This window comes from Mauremys reevesii, linkage group 10 (assembly GCF_016161935.1).
Source record: "Mauremys reevesii isolate NIE-2019 linkage group 10, ASM1616193v1, whole genome shotgun sequence".
NCBI lineage: Eukaryota > Metazoa > Chordata > Testudines > Geoemydidae > Mauremys > Mauremys reevesii.
The window spans coordinates 58872903-58888916 of NC_052632.1; the positions used below are offsets into that span (position 1 = coordinate 58872903).

Sequence of the window (16014 nt, forward strand, 5' to 3'; positions counted from 1 at the left end):
GCCAAAGCTGAGCTCAGAGTTGGTGAGCAAAGAATGACAGGCAGTAAGTCTTTTTCATTGAGCTTGTAAACAAGGTAAAACGATTCTGCCTGAGCACTCTTTTAGTTGCTGCACCAAGCCTAAAGCAAGTGACACAGCCAGGGGCAATGACCCTAAGATCAAACTTCAGATAACCAAGCAGTGACAACAGCTGGCCCAGGATGATCTTGTTTACTCGTATGATCTCATGAATGAGTGCCTGTACCTTCCCATTTGCTAGGAGCTGGGACTAGCTCTCCTATCCATCTCAGTCATTGAATAAGTTAGTCTTGTGACCATTTGCTTAGTCTTTTCCTGGGCCAATGGGACTCCCAGCTTGGAAGCAAGCTATGTGTTTCTCACAATCATCCGTCCATTGGGCCCCACTCCTTGAAAATCATTCGCTTTTCTTTCCCTTCTAAGAATGTGGACCATGAAATGAGAACCACTTGGGAGAGCTGGGGAGCTGGAATAGGGGCAAGAGCCATCCCAGGATCAGTGACTGTTGGGAAAGAAGGCTGGGCTTCCTAGACAGCGGGCCTGATCCAAAGGCTATTGAAGACAATAGGATTTTTTTTTCATAGATTTCAGTGGCCTTTGAACCAGTGTTATAGGGAGAAACACCCATTCCGACCTGTTTCTTAACTCTGTATCTGAGGTCCCACTCTGCATTCAGCACTTGCTTCTGCCTCATGACATGACTGAGGCTTCATCTTATTTCCTGTGAAGAATCCTCTTTTGTCTATATGGAAGGTCAGGGCAGGCTGGCTTCAGTCTTACCAATACCCATTTTTCCTAATGCTTTAACATCTCCTGGGATCACTAAAATGCACCCATACAAGCTGGGAGGAACAACATCGTGTGGCTCTAGGATAAACCAGAAGCATCCTTTGTAAAGCAGGTTTCTACTGGCATACCATGCACTAATATCTTTTTGAAAACAGATCTCAGGTAGTGCATGCATAAAAAGAGAAAAGTTTCTGTAGACCTAAAACAAAAATTAAGGGCTAAAAACTGCTTATGACGGAGTATACTTGTCATATGTATTGCCCCTGAAACATGGTTCATATATCATTAATAATATGAGCATTAGAGAGAAATGAACAGTTAACGAATCCTTTGCCAATAGGAAGGAATAGAAGGAAGAACTGCTCTTAGTCATAATTTACACAGCAGCCATTTTGACTTTGTAATGCTCTAGAATAGGGACAATATGATCTTGTGGATGGGAGAATGTTTTCTCTTTCTTGGTTTCTTCTTCTTGTTCTGGACAGAACTCCCCTAAGAGATAAGGACAATTTTTTGTTTATCATGGACCCAATAGTATTTTCACTTAATAATTTGCAGTGTTGTAGCCCTATTGGTCCCAGGATATTAGACAAGGTGGATAAGGTAGTATCTATTATTGGACCAACTTCTGTAGGTGAAGATATTACCTCACTCATCTTGTTTCATTTAGTAGTTCAATTAAATGTTTTATGTAAAGGAAACTAAAGCAAAATTGCACTACTTAGACAGACTAGGACACTGAGGTACTGTGAGTTTAAGTAATTTGTCCAAAGTATAGAACTCAGGGGTGTAATTCTGGTCCCCTGAAGTCATTGGGAATTTTACCATTGAATGCAATAGGACCAGTGTTTCACTCCAGATGTTTTCAGTTCCTAGTCTTGTCTTCAGTTACCTCTATTAAAGCTATATATACACAGACTCAGCACGTAGTCATATAAATGATGGTAGACTGTTGAATTTACTCGTTTACAGTGAATTCCCTATCTACAGAGCCTTGAATCTTTAGCTCAAGCTATAGTAGTTCATGTTTTTTGGCCTGGACATTTCATTGTTCTGTCCACAGTATGTCTACCAAGATGGCAGTTGTCTCATAAGCTCAGATAAGATTTTTTTTTTTCAAAATAAAATCTTAAGGTGTCCTGTAAGGTGGTGGTAAAGTGGCATACATTTCATTGTAAGAAATGAAAATATTTTTTCTGTTATAATAAAGCCAGTTATTCCCTTTAAACTGATTTGAAAAATGTTCACCACCTACGAATAGACTGAGAACATTGAGGCTTTAGAACCATATTTTATGAAAGAAAAGAGGATTTCATAAATTTAGTTTAGAATCAAACAAACGAACACACCACACAACCATCAACTCCAAGCCTCTACTTTAATGGAAAATGTTTATCAATTTTCTGAACCAAAGGGATATAATATAGACATATAAAAATATATCCATCCTCTTATGATGCATCTTGACAACACATTTCAGGGCTATCAAAGATATTCACTTTATCAAAATTGATATGATTTATCAATCAATCTGTCTGCATAACAAAACAGGAAAGCGACAAGCATGTTTGTATTTGTTGATTCACAGTTGGCTGTACATTTTGAAAATAATATTTTAAGAAAGCACCAAACTCTGGTTTACATTATTCTCTTGGCTCACTTTTTAATGGAAAATAACTTTTCACAATCTAGCTTCTTTCTAAATGGAGAATGTGCAATATTATCTAAGAAAAGTATGAAGCTGATTTAGTATGCATGATTTTTTTCAGTTCTTTGTACACATTCAATAAGGTTACATTTTTGCTTAGGATATATATCTATATATATATCTATCCCTGAACTTTCTCGATTGCTTTTTTATCAGGTTTACAAATCAAATCAAATAGGTATATTGCAGAGCTCTATGATATTATTTTCTGCACTTATAGTACAATGTATTAAATTATGCTTTCTCATGTACTGGTGCTGCTATTCTTTCCAGGTTGAGAGAGAATGACTGTGGGGGCTGTAAATTCACTCGGCTTCCAGCATTACTGGTTAAATCAAGAGCCCTATTCAAGCTTGGAGAAGAGACAGAGCAAGTGTTCATTACACAAATCTATTTGGTCAAAAGTACAGCACAGTGGGTACTCAACCATTGCTCACATAATATTGTCAGCTTAATCAAATAATGTCTAGAAGACATTCACAAGTGTTTCTCTAAGAAATAACTTGATTGGTGTAGCGGAAAGAAACAGGTGCTTCTCAAAAGTGTACTACTTATTTATAACCATTAATAACTTTTTACATATACATGCATACGCACACATATGGACAGACACACGAGACTACCAAATTTACTAAAGATTTAGAAAAAAAAATCTATTCTTGTCCTTTGTGCCTTTTTTCTACTCATGTTTTTATTGGTGATTCAAGGTAGAACATATAGCAATTCAGGCTGTTCTCCCCCTAAATTTGTGTGTGTGTAATATTGCAAAAAGTGCCAGACTGCCACTAAAAATAATAATAGGAGATATACCAATCTCCTAGAACTGGAAGGGACCTTGAAAGGTCATTGAGTCTACCCCCCTGCCTTCACTAGGCAGGACCAAGTACTGATTTTTGCCTCAGATCCCTAAGTGGTCCCCTTGAGGATTGAACTCACAACCCTGGGGTTTAGCAGACCAAGGCTCAAACCATTGAGCTATCCCTTCCTCCTCCCCATGAGTTGTGGTTTTATTTATGTTTTGTTTTTTTTTAATCTACAGATCAGACAGAGCATGAGCAGAGGCTTTGCAAGCTTCCCTCTTGCTAACCTTGTCCAGTACACTACAGCCATGAGTCTGATTTGCAACTTGTGTAGATGTAGCCCCACTAGCTGTAATATAGCTAGCGTGAGGACACAGAAGTGTGGGTGTCAGTGCAGCCTGCAGAAACCTGCTTCACCACCTTGAGTACATACTTGCTTGTACAGCTGCCACATCCTTACTGCTACTTTTAGCAGGCTATCTAGATTAAAGGTAGTGCAGGTATGTTTACCCCTACTAGGCTTCTTAGCAAAGATGCCAATTGAGATACTTGCCTGCTAAATCTAGACTGAGGCCACCACTTATTCCACATTGGTGACTAGACAGCCAACCTACAATATCTGGTGACTGAGGATTGTATAGAGCACCCAGGGTATTTTGCAGTGAAATAATTGCAAAATAATTGCAATTAACTGAGAGAAATTAGTAGGCCATGCATAATTTAATGAAGTAAAAGAAGAGGAAAAATAGAACTTAGAATGGCCACTCAGCATTCCAGTGTCAGAATTATTATGGCTCAGTTTGTGTCTTCACTAATTGGTGGAGGAGGGCACATAGGGTTTCCTTTCCATCCTTCTTTGTGCCCCAGCAAGAGGCGAAACACAATTGCAGTCCTTGTGCTCAAGAAAAGCAAGGACTGCTTAATGCTAATGTCAAAACTAGCTGTAAATACCGCCAAAAGAGGAAAATGTGGGTGTAGGGTGAAACAATATTAGGAGGGTGCCATTTTGGCACTTGCTGCCCATAGCTACTGGAATAAATGTGAACATGTTAGGTACAGATCCTCTGGAAGATCCCACTGGACTTGTGCATGTGTGTGTGCACACTAACACTCTTAAAGGTACCATATAGCCATTTATGCAGACTCCAGGCTCCTGATTCTACACCCTACTGAATCTTGTACTGTTTTATAGCCTTGCTTATGTGTAATCAGGGCCGCCCCGAGGAGAGGCAAGTGGGACAATTTTCCCCAGGCCCTGCAGGGGCCCCCATGAGAGTTTTTCGAGGCCCCTGAAGCGGGGTCCTTCACTCACTCCAGGGGCCCCGGAAAACTCTCGCGAGGCCCGGGCCCCCGGAGCTGCTTCTGCTCCGGGTCTTCGGCAGCGGGGGGTCCTTCTGCTCTGGGGCAGAAGGACCCCCCACCACCGAATTACTGCCGAAGCGAGACCGGGCCCCTGCTGTGGGTCTTGGGGGCACTTCGGCGGCGGGACCCGGAGCGGAACGACCCCACCCCCCGCCACCGAATTACTGCCGAAGCGGGGATCCCCCGCCGCCGAAGACCCCAGGCCCCCTGAATCCTCTGGGCAGCCCTGTGTGTAATATATGTATAATGGGCCAAACCCATACCTAGTCTGAGTAAGGACTTTGGGATTGGGCCAAGAGTTATCAAATTGAAATGTGTTTTAATTGTGAATGCAATTATCTATTGTAATGACAGTGGTTAAAAAGCAGAAAATTCATGTGGCACATGGGAAAGCTAAAGAGGAAGATATGGTTTATTCTCTTGTAAAACCTGCAATTTGGATTTAGGATGCAAATATTCTCTGTGGCAGTAACATTAGCACATTGAACATGTGGTGCCATTTCACTTCATTGGGCTAAATAGTGCTTTGCCACAAGTACCATGTAAGAGACACTGCAATGTTGTGTTGCCCCAGGAGCAGCTTGAAAGTAGATTGGGATGCTGAGTCACAATGTACCTACTGGTGTCACATGGTATTGGGGCTCATATCTTAATGCTATTCTATATTGGTGCAGTGATGTCCCCCAGCACACTGACTTTGCTCTGCTGCCAGTCACACTGGGTACGGGTTGGGCTTGTTCCAAGGATCAGCCCACTCCTGGTCCACCTGTAAAGGAACTGGAGAAGAGACTTTTCAAAGGCTGCTCTTACCCCCAGAATGTGTGTTACCTGGTGCACGTGTGCAGAATGGGCTGCAATTTGGCCCAGAGTTAACACTTTGTGGGGAATTTATATTAGTAACCACAGACATGGCTCACTGGTTTTCTGGAATATAGTATTTTGTGTCAAATATTTAGTCAATTAAATGTAGGGTGACCAGACAGCAAGTGTGAAAAATCGGGACAGGAGGTGGGGAGGTGATAGGTGCCTATATAAGACAAAGCCCCAAATATTGGGACTGTCCCTATAAAATTGGGACATCTGGTCACCCTAATTAAATGATTAGTGCTAAGAAACCTATAATAGAACCAGCAGTTATCTTATTTCACTTCCCCACTTTTCATTGTATTTAGCTGCTTCTCAGTTAAAATAGCTTGGTGATAATTGGAATGACCCTGGTGTAATCTTTATAAAATAAACTGAATGTGTTTTTAATTGTTTTTAACAACTTGACTACGGTGTGGGGCCAGGTGGCTCAAGAAATTGCTAATGAAATGCTCATACTTTCACTTTGAGCTCACTGATCTGAAATTGGCCACGTCCCATGGCTTATGTGTAATGATGTGGTCTCAGTTTTTTGGTTGGTGAATGGGTGACCACATGACAATTGTTCAGTACTTTGCAGCCTCAGTGGAGAGGCTCATAAATGAATGAATGGCCAGGATTCCTGGATGTCTCTCTTGTCTTCTGGAGTGCTCCATAACAGGAGAAAATCATAACACTTTGGATAAAAAAGATTTCCATTTCTAGAACTGGGTTAAATGCACTAAATTTACTGAATAATATTTTGGAAAAGGAAAAAGAACTTCCTTACAAAACACAGTATGATATTTTCAGCTCATATACCAAATATCTAGTTATTCTAAAGCATATTCTGTCAATGCAGGTTTACTTATAAAAGTGCCATGGGCCAGGTTCTACTCTTGTTTATAACAGTCCTTAAAATGATTGAAGAAAATGGAGTTACTCTGGGTTTACACCAGTGTATATCAGAGCAGAATTTTGTCCCATATTTATATATTCTGTATTTGTTTTAAAAAATAAAGTTTTAAATCTGTTATATTACTTAAAGCATTTGAATACTGTATAAATGCAACTCCCTTTGGGGGGGGGGGTGATTTGACTAAAACTGGAGGGGCAGGATAGCCCTGTGTAATGGTGTATTGAAGGAAAGAGAGGAGGAAGATCAATAAAAATAAGTTCCTGCAAAATGTGTACACATATCCAAGGCATTTAGCAACGCAAAGGAAGGTGATAGATTTTTTTTTTTAATGGATGCAACTCATTTTAACTTCAGCAGTAAAATGAAGGTTAATGTTGTCTTTCTCTTGTGTGTGTCATTTTACTTTCCTCTTTTGAGCTAGTATGCAATATATTACTGAATCCTTGCAAAGAGTTATGTCAGATTTTCCAAAGAGGCTCTCTTTGTGTCAGATGCCATATGGTTTTAGTATCCTGTTGTCGTAATTTTTTCAAAAGATATCTGTTATTGTCATTAACATATTGCCACAATTTACATTTAAATTTGTTGATCATTAATTTATTTTTTTTATCAGAGTAATTGTTGGGATTCTCTCTGAGACCTTTTCCACTCAACTTATCCAGAACACCTTGTCCTGTTCTGTGAGAATGCTTCATTCTGTGATCCAAAACACTCAATTCAACTCTGAATTTCATCACTCGGGTTCCTTTATTTGGCATAAAGCAAAGCTATGCTGAGTTGATCAGACTGAAGCATAGGGGGTGGGTATAGGGCATACCACACATTCAACGTTACACAGAGAACCTCTTCCTTTTTTACTCCTGCTGGAATTCTGTGCCACTGCACAATGCAGAATTTACACAGAATTAATGTTCCCTGCAAAATTTTATTTTTTCACGCAGAATTTGTGATTTCCTTTCAGCACTTCCACACCCATGTTTGGCACAGGCAGTGGGAGCCCGGGGCCGATAGTGGGAGAGTGATTATATTGTGTTATTTTTGACAAATAAAATGTGCAGAATTTTAAAATATCATGCACATAATTTTTATTTTTTTGGTGCAGAATTCCCCCAGAATTACTTTACATTTAAACATTACATTGCATTTGCTATATATTAAAACACACATTTTTGGATTGGCTTGGCTACTTTGCAGGAACCAATACAGCAGGCTCTGTCCATGTGCTGTTTACATGGAACCTGATCTTTACATTCCAGGTCTATAGTTCTTAGCATCAGGGTGTTGCTGCTTATCTGAGGTAGCACAGAAATCCTGACTCCAGCATACTGTTTGTCAAGGCCCTATTTACAACTTAATCTTCCTTTCACCTTCCCAATTATGCCCACTAAGAAATGAGGCAACTTACTTATGTTAAGCTAGGCCTATAATAATAAAACTATTAATATGATCTGATGCTTATATTTATGAAAAATATTGCTAGTGTAGCCTATGTCTCTTTAATTGTGTCATTTGAGAAGCATCTTTTGTTATATAGCTTTAGCTCTTTTAGGGAGTATAAGGATATATGTATTTCCTTGTTTATGGTGCTGCTTGTATTTTCTTGTTCCCCATACTTTATGGGCAGCAAACAGTAACCCCCAACAGTCAGGCACACGTCTATTTTTTAAAAATAATACAGTGGATAAGGTCGGGGAGAGGCCTAGACAAAGGTGACCTATCAAAGAGCAAAAATACCACTGGATTGAGGCTTGAGATGGAGACGGGAATATAAATTAGCTAAGAATGATAAATTAAATTTGACATATGAAGACACATTTCTTTGTGAAGATGTATGCATGCCCTGCATAAAGTTTCTCTCCAAATTCATCAATACCTAAATCAAATTTTACCAAGATTAAAGTTGTGGAGCTCAGACTTTTTGATAGAGTTAGAAATGATTATGGAAAATAGAGTATCACAATTCTATATTAAAGTACTTGTGAATGCAATCTGCGATCTTTAAAACGGTAAAGTTCTAGCAGCTTATTTTTAACATTTATGGCATAAGGATGTTGAATTCTTGGGATTATTTATTAAAAATATCTAGTAAGTGGTTTACATGCTAATAAGGGTTTATACAAGTCGCTTCATAATCAGAAGCATGTTGTTGTAGTCATATTGTAGCTGCGTCCAGGCAATAGTTATCAATAACCTGCTAAAATATGTAATTGTTTATCAAGATTTTTAAATTAGAAATGCAATCTCACTGGAACCAGAAAAAAGTCATGCAGCAAATGGGCAGACATGACCTTTTGGTGGAGATGACAAATGGCTTCTTGATCCTCAGAGCTGGAAATTAACCTAATATAGTAATAACTGACATGTAGAAGAAAGCCAGTCCATAAACTAAGGGCCTGATTTTCAAAGATGCTGAGCACCTATAGCTCCCATTGACTTTAGTTGGAATTGGGGGGTCCTCAGCACCTGCTTTCAGGCTGAAAAGACATTCATCAGTGACCTCGTGGTTTATCAGTTTAAAAATTACTTTTACTTTAAGATGACATATACATATCATGTGCATTCTGTCTGTGTGAGTTATAAATCACACTGTAGAGTTCTGTAGAATTCAAGGTGTTTGTCCGGGTATACTGAAAGAAGGACAGGAGACATTTGATATGGCTTTAAACAAGCCGCATCTTTATAATTAGATGTCTGAGAATACCCGGCAGATAAAAGTGTACAGTGCAGCTAACCATTCAGTAATTCCCCAGGGGCTTCTGCCAGTTCCCCCCTCTTTTTCCATCCAAGTCCCCCAGCCAGTCCAGTGCTGGGACCTTATCATCCACTCTCCTTCATAGGAGGGTTAAGGTGGGCTATAAGAAGGGGGGGGAGTTGGCTCCCTGCCATACCACTCAGAGGAGCCCCAACTCCCCCTTCTGTTTCTTTAACCAACTGTTCCGTGTAAAAGGGAGCTTCACCACATGGGGCTGCCCCTTTTAAACCCTTCCATCCATCTGGTACCCATCTTGTCCCCTTCTGCAGCAGTTTGACCTCTTCCCCGACCCACTACCCCCTCAGGTCATAAATCACTGTTCCCTTCATTCAGCCAGCCAAAAAATTTCTCCTCTCCAATTAAAGATGTGGTGCGGTCATTCATAAAAGTTACATCCCTTCCAAAGCCAGTGATAAATTCAAACCTTAAAAATAGCAGGGGAATACTTTAGGCTATTTAATGATGTTTTATAGTCCTGTCATCATTGTACCACTTTGCTTTCCAGTAATGATTCCACTATATGGTGATATTAATTGCCATAAAAAGAAAATGATCAAAATAACATCCAGGTCTTGAAAATTCACAAAAATTAAATAAATGAATCTATCAGTCATTTTTCACTGACAATTCTACAGAAAAAGGCGAAGAGCCCTGGAAATAATGCATTGCCTTCAGATGCTGTCTTACTGTGAAATGAAATTAAGGCTAGCTGAAATATTTACACAAAAGATGAGCTTGATACATAAAGATTTGGGTCTGACCATACTCCCAGCAAGTGCAGTAGTGTTCAGCTCCAGACTTTTGGGTCATTGCCATCTTTAGTTATGTCAATGTATTTTTCTCTATACTACCAAAGGCATGGGCAGCGGGTGGAGCCCCCCTTTGGGGAGGCTAGTCCCCAGCTCTGCCCCTTCTTCCCCCTCCCCACATCTGGAGCCCTGAGACCCCCCCCCATCCCGGAAGAGCCCCAGGCCAGCTGTAGCCTGGAGCACCCCACTTTGGCTGGAGGAGCCCTGGGCTAGCTGAAGTCCCAAGCCCCCCAGGCCAGAGGAGTCCTGGGCTGCTCGAAGTCCCAGGTAGTACTATAAATATAAACATAATGTACAAGAATTGAATTATGTGATTACTATTATAGACAGGTTTACTTTTCACTATCCGGACAGCTTTGTAACATTAAAAACATGGCTTTAAAAAAAAAAGAAAAGACAAAGGTTAGTTTATTCAATTAATAGATACAATTCTAAAAGGGACAAAATACTTTTCAATAACAGCTGCTTCACACCCCTTCCTGAAGTACATTTAGTATGGGCCCCGTGGAAGGACCAGCATCAACCATCTTTGCTAATGTTGGTTAATGATTTGGCACACACAAGGTGGCTTGTGACTGGCAGATGCAAAATCTAGGACTGGCTGATGCTGCCTAGTGGTAGTGATGGGACTATAGGCCATCAGCAGAAAGAAGACCTGGATATACTCCATCTCCACCATGCTTGATAGCAGGAGAGCTTCTCACCCACCTTCTCTGAGAGACATTCCCAAGAAGTGACTTCTTATTCCCAGGTGATATGAAGGCAGGCAGGACGTGGTATACCGACTGAATGCTTTGCTTATTGGTTTCAGTTAATTCTTTAAGAAAATGTCAGTTAGAGGTCTTTAAAGTCGATATTTCTGTGTTGTGTGTTGTTTTTTATAGTTTGCTGGGGATGCATTCAGCAATGAACATATTCTGGGAACTGTAAGAGGTAATGCAATGTGGGATTTCACTCCAGGTTTTGAAATTCATATTTGGGAGATACTTACTGGTTCAACCTGTACCACCTCTGTGCTGTCCTCAGTGTTAATATGAATTATTTTCATTAAAGAGTATCCTTTCTTTCAGCAATAAGGACTTTGAATTTCAATTTGTCACCTACTTTGATCTTGGTTAGCATGGACCCATGTTCCCTGAAAATCCCTGCAACTATTGGGGCAATAAATGTGGGTTGGATAGATACATGGTTACCATTGGCAAACCCTTTCCCCGCACAATTTTAATATTTTGTCTGAGGTCTTTACAAGGGATGTGACAGGTATGACACTAAAACAATTTCTGACATGTCTGGTTTTCAAATCCTAAATACCTTGACTCTGACAAATTGTTCAGTGAAGCTCAGTTAGATTTCATATTTTTCTGTGAAACAAAGACTGCTCTTAAAAATCAGCAAACAGACAAAACAACAGCGACCCACCAAAACCACAGTACAGCAGTTACTCACAGTCTGATGGTTGTGAATGCATTCTACAACTCCAGCATAATTCCAAAATGTGTCCGTTTTGGCATCATCTTCAGGGCTTCATCTGGTTTGATGGCAATGTCTCCATTATTACTCGTGGTACAAAAGCTGTCTAACTTTTCAGGCATACTAACACTGCAAGGTTCAATTCTTCCTCTCGTCTTGTTTCTCATCGTTTATATTAATACAATATATTAATACAGAAATTACTTTTTCCTGTTTGCATTTATACAATATATTGATGATATCATTTCTTCCTGGGGCATCTTTTGTTCCTGAAGCTAAAAAGCCTCTGTAAGATTTTGTAGGTAGGTTCAAATGACTCTAATTGGCTTTAAATTGTTCCTTAATATTTCATTTCCACCCTTTCCTGTCTGTCCTCCCCCCGACACCTACCACCATACACCAAAGTACCTTCATATTTCTTCTGTTCAAATGAATGACCCGCTAATGTAATGATGATTTGGATGGAACAGTTTTCCAAATATAAATTCTAGATACTTTAATCTATTTTTAGATAGTGGAATGAACAGTTTAGGACAGAAAATGTTCTTATTTCTTTAAAATAACAATATTAATGCATAGCAGTTAATCATGTGTTAATCTGCAGTGTGTTTAACAGATATTTACTGATGAATCCCAATAATACTATTATGAGCTAGGGAGGTAGCAGAAAAAGAGAGTGCAGTGGAGCTGTTGACAGTCAGTGTCAGAGTTTGTTAGTGGTCACTTGCTCAGACCACTAGAAAATCAGTACTTCATTAGTACTGGTACTCAAACTAATACCAGTTGTAAACATTGTGCCAACACATTTTGTAAGGAGTTTAGGGCGAAGTCTTCACTACCCCAAATGGTGCATTTTACAGTATGTCCCATAAAATCCTAGTGGAAGAAAGGCACTGTGCTTGTTAACTTCTATGTATCTAGTCTAGCTCAACCGTAGGTATAGTGGAGGTACAGTGTTAAATCAAGTTAGCTACATTGCTGTAAGAACACATTTTGGTAGTGTAAACATGGCCTAGGATTTGGTTGTATTTTCTTTATGAGAACAAGGCTTGGAATTAACATGTGGATGGAACTACAAAAGACAGAAATTGAAGCTGCAATCTTGAACATCTTTCAAGAAAGAATTAGACAATCAAGAAGGAAAGCATAAGGGATCTAGAGGAGGGGAGGCCACATTGCCCAGTTTTGTTCTTAAGTTTTGTGTATGTTATTTCAAAACAGTGAGCCCAAATCACACTTGATAGGAGACTAACAGGGAAAGAGAGAGAGATTATTCCTTAGTTAATGAAACTGTGTAAGGCTGTGCACACAGATAAAATATGCAGTTTTATGGTATTATTTTATTTGCATTGTATTACAATAATACCTCGAAGTGCTGAAATGGGGACCCCAATGTGCTAGATGCTGTACAAACACATAGTAAGAATCAGTCCATGCTTAACAGTCCAAGGTCCCAATCCTGCAATTAACTGTTGTAAACACATCCCTGCACCCATGTGAAATGCACTTGAATTTTTGAAGTATCCTTAGAATATATGAAAACTACAAAACAATACGTTAAACAACAGTTAAAGCTGTGTGAACTTGGGTCATTCACTTGACCCAAGCTACCATGCACTTGGTGTCAAGCAAAGATTATTGCTATTCTCAAGCCAGGCAAGGACCCCCATAGCATGGTGAGTTACTACCCAATATCCTTGTTGTCAGTGTGTTTTAAGGTGTTTGAGTGCTTGATCCTCCAACAAATCACTCTGGAGTTGGATGATGTCTTTCAGGTTGACCACGCAGAGTTCAGGAAAGGACATAGTGCCTGAGTTTAAGTCTTGGCCACATTTGTCAAAAATGATTTTCAACAAAATCTAAATCTTAATAGATTTGACCACCACTTATGACAGTTTGGCACAGAGGCCTACTGTGTAAACCCTCTTGAGTTGCCCTACATTGGGTGGTCGAAGTAGTAGAGCTTTTCCTCCAAAACAGGTGCCTCTGAGTACACATGGGGGACCCCTGCAGTTCCTGGAAGTGTTAGATTAATAGTCTTCCTCAAGGTTCAGTTCTTTCACCAATACTGTTCAATGTGTACATCAATGGTTTGCCAGCAGCACGCTCATGCAAATTTATCTATGCCGACATCTGCTGCAGCTATTAAGCTCAGTCTGTCTCAGAAATTGACAAGACCCTGAACAACGATACAAAGCTCATGGCTGACTACGGTAGTTGATGGCACCTGCAGCCAAGCTTTTGTAAAATGGTTTCTAGCATATTTCATCTGCATAACGCAAGCACAAGCCATGAGTTAAATATTTTCTTAAATGGCCAACACTTGCAGCATAACCCACACCCGGATTACCTCACCCAGGTGTGGGTTATGCTGCACACCCTCACCTGGTTTACCTCAGCATGACATTGGATAAGTCACTGATGTACCACAACCACTTGAAGAAAACAGCAGCCAAAGTTAGCTCTCGGAACAACTTGCTCAGAAAACTGGGTGGCTCAACCTGGAGTGCAAGCATCCGGACACTTAGATAGTCAGCACTTGCTCTCTACTATTCAACAGCAGAATACTATGCTCCTGTCTGGTGTTGCTCATCTCACGCGAGGCTGGTCAATGTAGAGCTTGACAAAGCTATGCGCATTGTTACCGGGGCTTTACATGCAACTCGGTTGCCATTGCTGCCAATACTTAGTAACATAGCACGACCCCATATTCGCCATGGTCGGGCCTCCATCCTGCTCCTGGCCATTATCCATGAGAAGAGCAACTTGCTTCTGTACTCAGACCTCTTCGACTATCCTGCCAGTTCACCTGTCTTCTAGATGCCCTTTATGGTCACTTATGCCACCATAGGACATGATGGTGGAATCTGCTTGGCATAACAAATGGTCAGTGGTGACAGTCATTAATCACTCTCTTGTCACCAACCCAAGCATCTGCCCACCAGATTCTGACTTGCCAAGACACCTGTGGTCATCCCAGAACTGGTTTTGGACAGGACAGGGCAAGTGTGCAGCTAATCTCTTCAAATGGGGTTTCTCTAATGACCCACAATGTAGATGTGGTCAATTTCGGACTGTCACATGCTTGACGAGGGCCCACTGATTGACTTTGACAGCGGGCTACTTGCTCTTCACCTGGCTGATGATGATACTATCAAATGGCTGGGCACACTGCACATACCCTGAGAGAGAGTCACTTGATCTCTCTGTGCCTCAGTTCCTCATTGTAAAATGGGAATAACAATACTTCTTCTATCCAGCCCATGGTCTGTCATGTCCATTTAGGCCACAGTGCTAGAAGTGACTGCATACAGTTGAGCTCAGTTGGGCTCCGTGCAGGTGCAGGGTGCAGCCTTGCAGAGTCTTTTGTTGTTGTTGCTGCATATATTCTGAGGGTATTGCGAGACTTTAAAAAGAAAAAATGTGCGCAATATGCCTTTATCTTTCTGTCTGGTTATTTTCTGAAAGGTTTTTCTTTTGTACAGAAGTAGAGAAAATACAAGGAGCTGAACTTGTAGATTGTATTTACACTTTGTTTAAGAGTTGAAGGCAGTTAAGAAGAATGTGGTGATAGTGAGCATTGTGAAATTAAAAGTAACTCTGTTACTTGCAAACTTCAACTGAATTGTACACTCTATTCTGTTCTCTTCTCTTCTCTTCTCTTCTCTTCTATTCAGGTTCTTTTACCTCCCTCCTAATCATGCTATCTGAGTACCTGTGTAGGCCTGTTGGCTTGTTTCCACAGCCTAGGAAAGATTTAATGCCATGCAGAGTGTCTATTCAGGCCCTTACTACAGGGCACAGTTTAGTCTTCAAACAAAAACTCACAAACTAACACTGAAACAAGCTATGCCCTGATCAAAGTAGTTTGTAGGGACCCAGAGGCCTTTCCTCATGTCTCTCACCACTCTGCTTCCTGTAGCTCCAGCTGAGCTCTTTCAGCACTTTATAGGAATCACCTGACACCTGTTATAATCCCTTCTGCTGAGCCCAAACACGTTCTTAAAGGTGCTGTGCTTACAAACAGGGCTGGCTGGTCCCAAGTCCTCTGACTCTGAAAGGGGAAGATTGCCCTGTTACAGCCTGTTTAACCTATTGGTTAAACAGTGTGATACATTTGCTTTTCTCACAATTAAAAACGGTTGTCTAGCACAGTTAAAATTTCAACCAATGAAATTCAGCCTGCTGATACTCAAGCTATGAGAGATGAGTTTGGTGTTTCTGGCTGGAAGTGGGATTTTTTTAATATTTAAAAAAAGTGTATACATGAGAAATAGTAGTTAAACAGCAACAGTAGAAGACAACTGAAAAACTAGCAAAGGGAACATATAGAAGAGGCATGTGACAGGAAAGGAAGTGAAAGAGAAGGGGAAATTAAAGGTCTTTCTATTTTCATCCTTCCATTTCTCTCCTGCTGCATTCTCTTTCTTCTTCCCTTTTCTAACCTTGTGTTCTTGTGTGAATCTATATGTATATAAAAATTAAGCCTCTAACTTACACACACACATTCATAAGTGCTCCTACTTGTACATATGCATATGCTA

At 40.4% G+C, this 16014-nt stretch overlaps 1 protein-coding gene across 48 annotated transcripts in view; it reads left to right on the plus strand.

Annotated features, from left to right (window-relative positions):
- Window positions 1-16014, plus strand: part of RBFOX1 (RNA binding fox-1 homolog 1) — a 2636561-nt gene that overhangs the window by 2472047 nt on the left and 148500 nt on the right. The window lies entirely within an intron of this gene.